This window comes from Vanellus vanellus (genome assembly GCF_965231255.1).
Source record: "Vanellus vanellus genome assembly, chromosome: 21".
Classification (NCBI taxonomy): Eukaryota; Metazoa; Chordata; class Aves; order Charadriiformes; family Charadriidae; genus Vanellus; species Vanellus vanellus.
This window is the reverse complement of record NC_138926.1, coordinates 5,202,557-5,215,712: the sequence shown is the minus strand read 5'-3', so window position 1 is coordinate 5,215,712 and position 13,156 is coordinate 5,202,557.

Below are 13,156 nucleotides of genomic sequence, written 5' to 3'. Positions count from 1 at the left end.
ACAGGCAAAAGTTAAACAGGTGCCTAGGTCTTGAGCTGACATTGTACACAGAGGACTTCAACCTCAGATTACAGAATGGACCTGGGGGGGGGAAAGGGCCTTTTTTTTCCCTTAATATTAAAAGCAACATGAACACGGGTTGTCTTGATAAATAAGGAGATAACATTAATTTTAAAAATTAACCACAGAGCGAAGTTTTCCCTTCTCTACCCGAAACAGTTCTCTCTCAGTCCCAAGGCTGTAACAGTTCTCCAGCCAATCCCCCCGAATCACCCTTTTTGCAGCAAAATACATCTGCGGGGCCAAATGTTGCTGCCTTTGCTCCAATTAAACTTCTTTCTTCCTCCCAGGTAGACCTAACATCTCAGCCGCCACCACCACATTCCCACTGACACTGTGGAATGTCCAGACATGCAAAATTCCACCCCAGTTCTTTGGAGAGGATAATATTTCCCTGCCCAGACCTACCTAAAGAAAACACACGAAGTTACTCAAGTATTTATTCCTAGGATTCTGGAAGGTCAGACTGATCTCACTTCGACAAGCGGGAGTCCGGAGTAATGACCGAAACTCAGGATTTACCCCCGTGTGTTTGCAATCAGCGTGAAGTCACTCGGTGGGCATCTATCATCAGAAGTGTAAAATGAGAGCTTTGCATGCATAAAGCACTGCAAGATAAGCCCTCGGTCTCAAAAAGCAAAGAAATGAGCCAGGCCTGATTCTGCTGCTGCATCAGTATTCAGGGGTGGTTTCGGTGGGACAGCTCGGTATTTCCACTGGAGTAAGGAAAATCAGGATTAGGCACCATCTGCCTCAGAGAGTCAAGCGACCGGAATTGCTCTACACATTTGAATCCTCTTCCCCATTTCTTTACTCTCTTACACATTCCAGGTTTTCCATTCAGCTCCAATGACAAAAGATTTTACAAAATGACAGTCCAGATTGAGAGAACAGAAATGACAACCTCTGACAAAAGAGATACCAAACTTTTATCAACGATAAGTGCTCCTTCCACACAGACACCGGTCTGCAATGGTAAATATAAGGCAGATGTCGAATGGAAATTAAACATTGTGCTCCCAGGGTGGCCTCGGCTGCATTCAGAGTTTGATTTAAACCAAGGCCAGAGTTCTTTCATCATTTCTTCAAAAAGTTTCAATTCTAAAGATATTCCAAACAGACACATACTTGACCTAGAACTTGGCGATGCAAGACAATATATATGTGTAAAAAAGACTAATGTGGAGAATAAAAGGCAAAGCAAGTTGTCTGCAGGACGGACTAAGAGACTTTGTTCATCAAATCGCTTATATTTCAGTGTTCTGAGAGTTAAAAGTGAGTTCAGGTGAAACATCTTTTCCCGTTTCTTCCAAAGGAAATTCATAACAAACATTTATCATTTGGGAGACTCGGACAACTGGATATTCTTAAACATAACCAAAACAGGAGCCTAACTATTCAGCAGTTTAAGGAGTATTTCTCTGCAAGCTTCTTTAAGACTTAAACCACATTTACATCTGTGAAAGCACTCTGCCTGTTATTATTAGACATGATAAAACAGCACTAGATATTTGCAATGACTTAGATATTCAGATTCGAGAAGCACATATTTGAACGGGCTGTAGTCTTTTCTTTTTATAATTTCTGATCAGTCAAAATAATGTAATAATAGACTTTTAAAAATAAAATCCGCAAACTGCTAAATATACGGTACAGTTAGGAGAGTAACTATAAATCCAAGGGTTGAGAAGGAGAGTAACCATAAATTGAAGGGTTGAGAAGATGCTTGTATTTACAAAAACAGTTAAAAGCATAAACCAAAATGCATTTGCTTCTCTTTTACTTTGTTAGATTTCTAAGACAAAAAAAATTACTGAAATTAGGAGATTATTTACAACTTGAATACATAAATATGCTTGTACTCTTCTTGGAAGCCATATTTTAGAAATAATTTCTTTTTCTAACCAATTTCATATCAAACGCAGTAAACCAAAAAACTTTTGAGGCCATGACTTTGTAACCTCCCTAAAGTTTTGAACACAGGAAAAGCTGGCCTGTTCGCACAAGACAATCAAACACATACTTAAATGCCAAGTAAAGTCCTGTACACATTTTTTCCCCCCATGAAAGGAAGAAATTGTGACCAGATTTTACTTTTAGATGACCTGACAAAGCAGCACTTTCTGGCACGAGCAGGACAGTCATTCCCCCTTCATTTCCCAGTACAAGATTCAATCATCTGAAACACAAACCTCATTCTACCCTGAGATATTTTGAAATAAAACCAAGTTGCAAACAGTCTCCCCGGCCTTTTTAAAAATCATTTTCAATTGCTTTAAAACATAAAATATAGATGGACGGATGGATGAATGGACAGCTAGAGAAATGCTTTCAGTCATGCTTCCTTCCCCCCCCCCCCCCCTCCCCTTAAAATTGAAAAGCATCAGTATCCGAATAGCAACAGGAAATTTTTACCTTGTGGCTAAATAGCTCACTGCTCACTTTGCAGCTGTCTCTATTTTTTTGCTGGGCAAAACACCAATACAAAAGTCTTTCCTAAGAAACCAAGCTTTTGACATAAGGGCAGCGACAAACGCAAACCTACAAAGAATTTTTTCCCCCGTCCCGTCGTTATAATTCCTAATTTTGTGGGATGTATTGCTGGGCTGTTTATCATAACAGTGTGCAATAAAAAGGACGACTAACTCTTGCAATTTTCTCCCTACTCCTCCCCTTGACAGGGGCCACTGATAGGGAAAGAGGCTCGGAAAAGCAGAGCAGTGAAAGGCTAAGAAACAATAGGCAACCATGGCTTTGACAATGCAGCCCTGAACCCTTTTTGCTCCCGCTGTGACACTTGCATTCAAGAGCAAGGGCGGCTGCCATCATAAGAATGGACAATGGCATGAGGAATACAAGGGAGAGGGGGGATAAAAAAAAAAAAAGGAAATCAGATGAATTCAGAGCTAAGATGGCAGAGCTCTCACCTTTTCCGCTTTTTTCGAGTAATCTGGATGGAGACGTCCTGCAGAGAAGAGATAAAAAGGGTGTGCTGAACTGTTGGATGGTTCTGAAGACTTCTGCATTTGCAAACGCATTTTAGAACTATTTGTAGGGGTATATATGCTGCATGCCATCTCTCTGTCTCTGTCTCTCTCTCTCTCTCTGTGTCTCTCTCTCTTCTGTTTTATGTCCTGCTATCTCCATCACACACCTCTAATAGTATGAAGACTTTCTGCCCATGTAAGTAAGTGAGAGTGTGTGTTCCTTAATGTTTGAATCAAGACACACGTCTGCATGCATTTCTAATCTAAGGAGCCTATAGCAGTTACTACAACTATCAATTAGTCAGCAATAGCTTGAGATCCCCATGTGTCTGGGTGAACAAAGGTGAGAAACACATGCAAATAGTACTACAGCACCTGGGTCACGTACAGTAACTTAGCTAGCAACAAATAATTGCATCTGTTTCTGCCTTTTCGATGCTTCTTGCTCATTGTTATGTAAAGTTACAGGTTATTAATGTGAATAGTAACACAATTAGACATGGCATTGTATATTTTCATTTGAGCAACGCAATAAAAGGAAATTAAGCTTAACTAGATGGAAATAAATGGTGACTTAAAGGCTTTAAACTAAAAGATTCTCTGATCTGTAGCAGTGCTTCCATTTTTTGATCAATTGTTCCTGAGTTAAAAATGCAAATGATGTAGATGTATTTGGTCATTTCATATATATTAGATAAGAAAATGATTATTCCAGAGGAGACAGAGAGGATGCCTAATTTCCTGAAGTTAAGTCCATAAAGAGGGTAAGCTAAATCTGTTCCTATTTTTTTTAATTAAGCGATTGTTACTTTTAAGATCATTTTAAGGGTGTTTTTTCAGATGTTTTAGACTTAAGCCAAGCAATTAAGAAGAAAGATACGGTACCTTTTCCTCTCTCCTTCTTCTTAACCTCAAAAAATGAGCCTTACCTTTGAAAAACTGTCACAGTCAAAATGGACTTAAAAAAAAAATATGCCCTGAACAAAATCAAAAACAATAAAATGAAAAAGCTCCAAAATCCAGCACCACCCTGACTCCACCACAAGCAAAGACAGAGCTAGGTCGCTATCCATGAGCAGAGAGCATTTCAAAGGTGACAACACAGTCTGTGGACAATGTTATTTACACAGATTTGATAAGAGCGACTACGGCTCCAAACTGTAATTTAATTTGCAGAAATTATACCCCGCGTTTCGAAGCGCAGGGAACTCCGAAAATTAAGCAGTTTGAGAGAAAGAGTTTGCTGCTGAGAAGTAAGCATTTTTTCCTCACGTACAATATGCTCACAGAGTCCTGCAAGGATGCACGCTGCATAACCCTCTACCGTTAGCTCTCTTTCTACTTATATCAGCTTCCATGGGAGGCTAATTAGTGACACCAAAGGAAAAACATTCTTCCCAATTTTGGGCTCCGAGAAATTGTCAAGTTTATTTAGCTGCAGACGGCATAAACAAAAAAAATAAACCTTAAATTTAAAACAACAGAAATACCTCCTTAAAGAAATAACTCCCCAGCTCCCTCACCTTTTGAGAACAGGCGAGTGGCTAGAAGATTACAGCCGGCCACTGCTAACAACATAGAAGGTGCTCACAATGAAGCGAGATTAAAGAAAAGCTGCAGTAAAACACTGTCTTTGCCCGGAGAAGCCCTGAGCGCAAGCGTCCCAGAGCTGACTGTACAGCGTAAAATAAAGCAATAACGGGCTTGAAAAGAAACGGCGCTAAACGGGTGTTGTGCTGACCCGCCATGCAGTTTCGTTTCAAAACTTAGCTGTTGGGAATTGCAGGCGCTATGGAGACGGAAGATTTCCAATATGCCAAGCGCAGAGTTTATCGCAGGCTCTTTGCTCTCTGAAAGAAAGACACGGCATAGAGGACCAGCACAACACGGGCAGCAGCGGCCGGCTCTGCACCTCCGCCAGGAACAACCACGCTCCCCGTCCCTCTGCCAGCGGTCCTGCCGGGCGGACAAAAGCCTAACAAAAACTACAAAATAATCTCGCCCTTCGCCGAACAATGAGACCTTAAAATATACGTACGCGAGGGTATTACATGCAGAATAGGCAGGGGGAGGGGCGGGGGATGAGAACAACATTTCCCATCAATGCGTTTTATTTCTTAGTGCCTGAAAAGGCTGTTTCCCACTTTAATGTGAATTACTCATCTCTTTTATCGGGCCAGTCTGTTGCCTGCAAATGCACATCTCAGGTGAAAAGGGGCATTTGTTTAGGAGTTCAAACAGAAAACTAATCGCTCGATACTTATCTGGGGTTGAAAAGTAGTTAAATAGAATAGAAAGGACTGTAATCATTCTGGTGGCTATCTATCTACGAACACCACTTGGGCACGCGGGTCCCGCGGACGGTAAGGCAGCTAAGGGAGGAAGGCAGTTAAACCGGAGAGCTGGATATTTTTACTACTACATTTTATGTCCGATTCTTCTAGCTCCTAGTCCGAGTCCTGACGACATCGCTCCTTCAAACATACCACATCCTGATAAAATAAGTCCGCTTTCTTTAAAAAAAAAAAAAAAAACAGATGAATAGACACCGCTAATCAGATGTAATGTAATCGAATGCTCTTCTTCATCTAATCTGTCTGCTCTGTGTAATCTAGCTATTCTACCAGCTCCAGCATTTGTAATAGGCATGACATCGATTCAGATCTCGTATAATGTTATTTCAGTATTTTATTTTTAAATGAGACTACAAGTTGGGTGGCTACTTTGCATTCAAAACTCTTCATCAACTTTGTAAACGATATCACGTGTAAAGCGAAGCTGATCTGCACCTTTCTGCGACGTTTTAATTGTTACATTTCATAACGCTGCACACAATTCTCAGAGCACGGCACAAATTTTTAAACAGACAAAAGACTAAACAGGAATTCAACAACAGAACTGCCCAGGATCAACAGTGAAAAATGAAAACCACAGAGCCATTTGATAAGATTTGCCTCGAGACACAAGCTGGAAAGAGATGAAATCTTGTCAGCATACAACGCTGATCCATTCTTATGTTTTCCAAAATTCAGAATGATTTCCTTAAAAACAAGCGTTTAAACAACGTCCGCCTAGGTTTTCCCCAAAGAAAGAAAAAACCGCGTCTTATTTTACAGGACAAGCAGGATCCACAGATTAATGGACAAGCTAGTGTCTGCTAGGTAAATGACAGCAGTGGAAAGAACAAACAAACCCTCTCGTACAAACAGATATATTTGAATGTAATAAAAATGTTGACAACAGTTACGTGATTAAAGCAATTGTTTTTTTCATTGAAGGCCTTACCATTGGAATAATTTAAAATTAAGTGAGAAACATCAGCCCCTTGGGTTTTGCAGAAGAGATTTAATTTGTAGAAATAGTTGTGCGTTTTTTTAAACGTAGCTATTTTCAACGTTGCAAGATAAAGCTCTCTTTTTTTTTTTCTAATTTTATTTTAAGAATAGACCCCATTTAGGATTTCACATTGTAAATCTCCCTATGTCTGAATGCTGTTACAAGGTTTGACAATGAAAGAATAATTCATGTCAGACAAAAAGAGCCCTTCAATCAGCTTCATGCAGCTTTTCTCCTGCAGGGCTATGCCAAAACGAATGTGGAATCCTGAACTGAACCATCCATCACATTTCCCGAGTCTTTCAATTAATGACACTGCAATCAGATCGATGGCGTGTAATAAGAAAAGAGCTTTGCATTTCTATACCTATTAATTCGCTGAGTAACTCCAGTGGTAAAACGTGACCAGAAAGGGAAAAGAAAAGAAAATTTCATCCTCCTAACAAGATTTTTGGGGATGTTTAAGCCACTCTGTACAAGCCTCGGCTCCACATCCCTGTCTCACCCCAAGAACCGAGTGCTCAAAGCAAAAATCACATAGGCTTTTTTTGTTTAAAAGCAGGACAGTCTCCCTCCCAGACAGGTATTTTCCCTTCTGCTGCCAAGCACACGGAGCGCTAAGTGTTTTCTAGGTACGCACTCTAGGTTATAGAGAGGAGTCCATTTTTCTTCCAGGCTGAGAGCGGCCAACCCCCACCAGCCTCCTGTTAGCCAGAAACGTCCTCGATGCAATCCCAGCCATGGAGGAGCGCAGTCACTCCCAGGGCAGGACTCTGCAGACTCCTTCTCCAGTGCGAAGGCAGTAATTAGCGACAAAATTTCCAGCTCACAGAACACGCCAAGGATGGAGTTACCTCACGCAGTGATTAACCTCCAACAAAACGAGGTGGGGGAGAGAGCTGGGCAGGGGGTGAGGGCAGCCGGGACAAAAAAGTCTACCAGCAACCACGGGATGAAATTAGAGTGACCTCACGTCAGTGAACTGGCATAAGATTTTGGATCGATGACAAAAACTATCAAGGCTTTGCAGAATGGAACTGCCAAGCACATTTCAATTCCCTTACTGCAAACGGTGTGGGTATTGTTTGGAGAAGCCGAACACTACAGGAAAGAGAAAACTGCAATTAGCCAGGACATCGCATTTATTAAAGGGATTTAATTCCGAATTGCCTTTTCTTTTAAAAGTTAGCTTTTTGGCTTTAAAATGCCTGACTTACAACATACCCTCTTTCTGAATATTACGCACCTGCGCACTTCCTAAAAAGCTACGGCATCTCTCGTTTCTGGGTCACGCGGGGAAATAAGAGCTCAAACCAAAAGGCTTCACCACCTTGCGGCTGCCGAGCAGCTCAGGAGGAAGGAGCTATTTGGAGGACCTCCCAGGAGACAAGGGTGGGTCACAGCAAGGAGAGACGCATCTCGCCTACAGAAACGATCCCCTTGCGTTGCCTTGGTCAGGCAACTGGACGTGAACTGCCCCCGCCAACGTTAACCCCTTCCTCTGCATCAGATGAAGCCTTCAGTCTCCAGTGCTGACACTTATCTCAGCAGCTTTGGCTTTACCCCAAAGGAAAGAAGCTGCGGCTGTGATAGGAAACGGACCCAGGTCAAAACCTACAAGACGACCTTCTTTTGGGAGCAACAGACTTCCAGTGAGGCTGTGTACTTTGGAAGTCTTCAGAAAGGGAAATGAAATTGTTATGGGCAAAACCAAGAAATGGAACAACAGAAAACAAGGGAGGTTTTTAAGGTTCACTTCCTCGATCCTTTCAAATATCAACGAGTGCTTTTAAAGGATCATTTCTGGCTTTGCCTCTTAGCATCTTTTATGATGTAATTTCAGCAATTCTGAATTTCAGCAGCACCTCGAAAAAAAAGCCTTGTTAATGCCACATCTGAATGTACCCATCCACACCACAGAGGGAGTCAGACACAGCCTGCAAGCTTGCGGCGCACCGAGGGGGCCTGAAAACACCACGGCAATAACTGAACTGGGACAATGCCCATGAGCTGACTTGCAAACTAATTGCAACTAAAGCACAGTGAGCGATGCCTGCTCGCTGGCAGACAAAGAACAATAAATAAATAAATCACGTAGAAACAAAGACAATTCATTTACAAATAAAACATGAGAGTTGAGTGCAGGCTAAAGAGATACGAAAAAAGAAATCCAGGATGAGAAACCTGTAAAACTGAAAGGAAACTGTCTAGGAAGCCAAACGCAAAGTATTTATAGTGCGTGTCACTGCTCTTTCTCTATAGAGCACGTCAATGTGCACACCCATAGGTGTCTCAGGGTCCCACCGCGTTTCAGAAGAGCAGGTTTCGGAGCCCCGTTGCAGCACACGCACCTCAGTGACCTCCAAGGTCCAGGAGCCACTCAGGCTAGAAGTCGGCCCAGATCACCTCTCCTGACTTGCAGGACACATTACACCAACAACAACCCCAACTAGTTCTCGTGCGTATGTCAGCAGCGACACACGGGGGGGTGTCTTTAAGCCCGGGCAGGCTGTGGGAGTTGGGGGGGATATTTCTGACATTATACAGAATTCTCACAGCGAGCATGCGACTGGAGATTTACAGCTCTGAGCGGCGCCCTGCACTGCCCAGTTGCAAAGCACAGTATGTGCTCCACAGCTTAATAACGTACAAATGTCTTGTCTGCGAGCAGGTCAGGGAGAGGGGAGAAAGGGGTGCCGCCTCCAGCCATTATTTCAGCACTGGCTGCCTTCCAGGAACGAACAGAGCTTCAGAAGGCACAGGCAGGCGTGCTTACATCTGCTTCCCTCTGCTGTAGCTGCAGACAGACTTACACACTGATATTTTATTTCTCTCTCTCTCTTCTTTTTTTTTTTAATGGGTTTGGACAAGCTTTCACTAGGTATTCTCAGGGTTCTTTTCCTCATCTCTCTCAAAGGAGCTTTGGGAGCGACCACTGCAAATGAATTTGATAAAGAGAAGCCTTCTATAATTGTTTGTCTTGTGTGGTGGCTGGGGCAGCGGCAGCATCTGGCCTTGTGGTAATGCATCTGTCTACAAAAGCTGTGGAGCCTCTGCTAGCCCCTGTCAACAGAAAAAGTCAGCTACCTGTCTTGCTGCCGAAGAGACAGGCACACCAAAAAAACCCACCTGGACTGTTCAAAGTCATGACCAAATCTCAGCTTTGGGAGTCAGACCTCGTCCCACGTGGTGGGATGCATTTCTGGAAATTTACCAACAGAAATACAGAGCCTCAGCTACCGAGGGCTTGGGTTCAATCCCTACTCATCACAGCACGGGTAATGGCATCAAAGTGGAAGAGGGGAGATTTAGATTAGATATGAGGAAGAAATGTTTCCCTGTGAGGGCGGTGAGCCCCTGGGGCAGGTTGCCCCGAGAAGCTGTGGCTGCCCCATCCCAGGAGGTGCTCAAGGCCAGGTTGGACGGGGCTTGGGGCAACCTGGGCTGGGGGGAGGTGGCCCTGCCCAGGGCGGGGGGGTGGGACTGGATGGTCTTTAACGTCCCTTCCGACCCAAACTATTCTATGATTTAAATAGTCACTATTCAATTTCCTTCTTTCTACTGAAACAGTAACTAAAAAGACACCTTCGCAATGCTCTCGGTGCTCTAGCCTATGATTAATACTACAATTAAATTTCAGCATTAAAACAATCAATTCAACAAGAATGCTGCTAGTCAGCTACCACCTATAAAAACTCCCCTGTGCCTCCTTATCTAGGAATCCTATCCTTAGCTTTCTCCAAATCCCCATTCAAACCATAGCACTTCAATCACTCATTTCCATCAAAATAAAAGCAGGTATAGTTCAGTACCTGCATTTTACAAAGAATTATCTGACAACACAATATTATTAAAAGGTAGGTAAGAAAATGAAAGGAAAACCTGAAGGTGAGATCATAGAATCAAAGAATGGGTTGGGTTGGAAGGGACCTTTAAAAATCATCTAGGTGCTAAAATAGTCTGAGGACATGTATAGGATTACAAGGCTGGAGGAGGTCAGACATGGTTTAAGTCCTCAAGTAAGTATGGGGATTTCCAAAAGAGACAGGGATGTATACCGGGACAATTCTGCATTTCCTAGGCACCGAAACGAGACAGAGAGGCGCAGGGTCCTTTTGAAAGGACATCGTGTTGCCACTAGAACGAAAAAAAGGTTGAGGAGCACTGGTTTAGGAGTCATGAAGATCAGGGTAGGGTGGGGGGTGATCCCAGCTTCATATTCCTCCCGATGCCATGGAATAAAAAAGAGCACTTTAGTAGTTTTTTTCTGGGCTCTCTCCACCAACTGATCTCATCCTCAGATAAAACAATAGAATCACATATACAAATATTGGCAGCGCTCAGCCTTGTTTTCCACTGCAAGCCCAAAGGGCACGCGGCAGTGAAACTGCTAGCTCTTCTGAGCATGTCTAATCAGCTCTGCCTGCCAGATTTTCAATCTCTGGTGGCCAGTTCTGTTCCCAATTTATACAAAAATGCAGCTTCTAGTATGTGTGGTGTTCTGAGGACAAGCTCCGGTCCTCAGGCCCATCTGAAACAGGAGAACACCACACACGGAGGGAGTAGGCTCAGAAAGGAGTTTGTTAATTGACTTCTCTGGATTTCCCTGCTGGGATTTCCACCATGGGGCTTGGGAGAACAGCTCTCCAATGGATTTATTTTTCCACTGTGCCTCCTGGAGGTACAACCTTGGAGGCATAGCACAGAAGGTGGAAGACTAAACCATACCAGCACTCACAGCTGCTCCACAAGTCAGTGAAATTTGGAGGCTGCTCCATAGCAGAGAGCAAGAAGAACCATCCTACACACTCATCAGTCCCACCCAGCTCAGAAAGGAGCAGAAAACAGTCCATCGTCACCCAGACAGAAGCAATTAGCTCTCATTCCCTCATCAGGGGTGTTTTCTCAGTCATGTAATTAACACCAATCATTCAGTAGGACCAACTTACTTTTAAAGAAGAACTGGCAGGCTTTTTTTTTTTCTTTTTTTTTTCTTTCAGGAGTTGTGTAGGTGCCTACAGGTGCTATCAGAAATAGCCAATAAATATATGCTCTATTAAAAAAAAAAAAAAAAAAAACCAATCAAAAAAAAACCCACAAAAAAAACCTCAATTAGTAGCCCTAAGCTACTAATTTTTAGACATTTAAAATTACACAAGATTAATGCTCTCCAAAGTGTCTAGCCCTTGTCTGACTAACATTGGGATTTGCTACAGGGATGTAGCAGCCTAAAACTGACAGAACTCTTGAATATCACGTCATTTGAAAATAACATATTTCAAAAGCCCTGGCCAGTATCTCAACTGTCCCACTCAACTTCCTAACATACAGACTGATACATCTCGTGCATTCCTCTAATATCTCAGGAGTGGAAACTTTTGAGAAAGAGCTTATGGACAGCGTTACTTATGCTACTTAAGCAAATGTCTTCTTAATTTCAAGTGCCTAATCATTTCCTTATGTCTGTTACCTTGATTCTCACCTTCTTACTGTTCTTCTGCCTCTACTACTCTCATATACATACTCATACACACATACATTTGGTCTTGACAGATATGGAGATAACGCTTACAAAAAGGAGCTTAATCTTAAATTATGACAGGACACAGAAAAGAAAAAAAAATCTGTCTACATTTCTCTGGGCTAAGAAATAAGTCTTATTCACTCAAAAGCTGAGAAGCGGGATAATTTGAGGTGCTATCAGATGCTTACCGGATTTATGGCAATGGTTAGGGAGCCTTAACTGCAAACACAGACATATCAGTGCTCTTGTAAGTAGCTGCTGCATGTTTTAAAGGGAAGTCACCTCTCCTCCAGGACTACATTAGTCACATGTAAACTACTGAACCCAGAGAAATAAAACTTTCCTGACACTCACAGGAGTTGTCTTATGGAAGACGTTATTACCCTTACATTAGCCTGTAGAATTACCATTATTACTGAACTCAAAACTAATCACTGGTGTTTTGACTCAGCAGCCTTCTGCAGCAGAATACAACAGGCGGACCGGGCACTGAGAGTACGATTCACACCTTCAAAGGCAGAATATAAGGATTATATACTGCTTTGGCTCACTGGAGGATGTGCGTGAGTTTAAATACCTCTGTATTAGAGCTCAAGAGAAACAAATCTTTGGTTCCCCTCGAAGTATTCTGAGACCAACCATATATGGTCTGAAGTGGATTTATCAAAACTTTACATTCTAGCGGAAATCTGATAAAAATAATATCCTTTAAACAGTTTTTGGCATCTAAGCCCCTACACAGAAAAGATGACCCTACGGAACAAACACGGTGAGTCTGAACTCTCCAGTTTACTGTGAGCCCTTATACAGAGATCAGAGCCCAACTGCACTAGAGAAGCTTGATACGACTCCACTGTCTGTTTCCTGGACACTTTCAGCTATTTATATAAGCACTAAAACTGGCTACTGGGCTATCGTACGATTTTCCAAGTCTTACAGTCCATTTGCTTTTAGGAATTCACCTTCAGAATGTGCAGTGAGAAGATGACACTGTAAAAACAGTGTTACCACTCTGTAACTCGTGTTGCCTATGCACTTGCTCAGACCTCAAAGAAAATGCCTGAAGAACCTCTAGTAAGTCAAGTCCTGCCTGGAGTAAGCAGGTGGTTCCACTAACAGTAGTGCGGGTTTGGCCCATTTTTTCAATGGAATATCTGGTACAATGAAGCCTGCAGAACTGGAAAAAAATGTATACAAACCGTGACCAGAGACTTAGGTTTCTAAACCGTATTGAGGTTGCAAAAACAAA